Raw genomic sequence first — 2,196 nt, forward strand, 5'->3', positions numbered from 1 at the left:
CTCTCTCTCTCTCTCTCTCTCTCTCTCTCTCTCTCTCTCCACTAAATGGCTGTGTGGTTATCTGATGCCCTTCAGCTGATCTTGAAGGATCACAGTAGCTGAGGAGCAGACCAGCCGTTTTCAGAGAAAAACCTTCAAACTGAATCAGTCATGATTTCTCCCCTCTGCCCTGGAGAAAACCAACGAGAGCTGAGTGTAAAAGAGGAGATATTGCACTGTAAAAAATGTAATGTAAAATGTACAGTAATTTATGGCAGCAATTGGCCGGTAAGTTACTGTCATTTATTTTACAGTAATCCATTTTATGGTAATCTAATTTACAGTATATTACTGGAATTACCCACGCAGCAACATATTACCCAGTGTTCTTTGCATGTTTTAATATTTACATTTTGGTCATTTAGCTTGGCATTCTTACAGTCAGTGCATTCAAACAAGGTTAATAAAAAAAAATAACATATCACAGTCAAAGTAAGTAAAATGTTTCTGTAACCGTGACTCAAAATGTTGTTGTAGTTAGGGATACATTGGTCTTCAAAATAACTAATTACATTTAGATACCTTATGATATACAGTGCATTCAGAAAGTATTCAAACCCCTTAACTTTTTCACATTTTGTTACGTTACAGCCTTATTATAAAATTGATTAAATAAATGTTTTCCATCAATCTACACACAATATCCCATAATGACAAAGCGAAAACAGTTTTTTTGACATTTTTGCAAATGTATCAAAAATTAAAAACAGAAATACCTTAGTTACATAAGTATTCATAACCTTTGCTATGAGACTCGACATTGAGCTCAGGTGCATCCTGTTTTTTATTAATCATCCTTGAGATGTTACGACAACTTGATTGGAACCACCTATGGTAAATTCAATTGATTGGACATGATTTGGAAAGGCACACAACTGTCTATACATGGCCCCACATTTGACAGTGCATGTCAGAGCAAAAACCAAGCCATGAGGTTGAAGGAATTGTCCGTAGAGCTCCAAGACAGGATTGTGTTGAGGCACAGATCTGGGAAAGGGTACCAAAACAATGTCTGCAGCATTGAAGCACCCCAAGAACACAGTGGCCTCCAGCATTCTAAAGTGGAAGACTTTGGAAGCACCAAGATTCTTCCTAGAGCTGGCCGCCCGGCCAAACTGAGCCATCGGAGGAGAAGGGCCTTGGTCAGGGAGGTGATCAAGATCCCAATGGTAACTCTGACAGAGCTCCAGAGTTCCTCTGTGGAGATGGGAAAGCCTTCATGGAGGATTATCATCTCTGCAGCACTCCGCCAATCAGGCCTTTATGGTAGAGTGGCCAGATGGAAGCCACACCTCAGTAAAAGGCACATGACAGCCCACTTGGAGTTTGCCAAGAGGCACCTAAAGACTCTCAGACCACGAGAAACAAGATTCTCTGGTCTGATGAAACCAAGATGTAACTCTTTGGCCTGAACGCCAAGCGTCATGTCTGGAAGAAACTTGGCAACTTGGCACCAAACTTGGCTGTATCACAACCGACCGTAATTGGGAGTCCCATAGGGTGGCGCACAATTGGCACAGCCTCGTCTGGGTTTGGCTGGTGTAGGCCGTCATTGTAAATAAGAATTTGTTCTTAACTGACTTGCCTAGTTAAATAAAGGTTAAATAAAAATAAATATATACAGTGAAGCATGGTGGTGGCAGTATCATGCTGTGGGGATGTTTTTCAGTGGCAGGGACTTGGAGACGAGTCAGGATCGAGGGAAAGATGAACGGAGCAAAGTACAGAGTGATCCTTAATGAAAACCTGCGCCAGAGTGCTCAGGTCCTCAGACTGGGACGAAGGTTCACCTTCCAACAGGGCAACGACCCTAAGTACATAGCCAAGACAATGCAGGAGTGGCTTCAGGACAAGTCTCTCAATGTCCTTCAGTGGCCCAGCCAGAGCCCGGACTTGAACCAGATCAAGCATCTCTGGAGAGACCTGAAAATAGCTGTGCAGCGACTCTCCCCATCCAACCTGACAGAGCTTGAGAGGATCTGCAGAGAAGAATGGGAGAAACTCCCCAAATACAGGTGTGCCAAGCTTGTAGCGTCATACCCAAGAAGACCCGAGGCTGTAATGCTTTTTCATAGGAGAAGTATCGAAGTCAGGCGCAGGACACAGGGATGAGTGCAAACAAAACGTTTTACTCAAAAACAGTAATCCAACTTCTCC

The sequence above is a fragment of the Salmo trutta genome, chromosome 24 (genome assembly GCF_901001165.1).
Source record: "Salmo trutta chromosome 24, fSalTru1.1, whole genome shotgun sequence".
Classification (NCBI taxonomy): Eukaryota; Metazoa; Chordata; class Actinopteri; order Salmoniformes; family Salmonidae; genus Salmo; species Salmo trutta.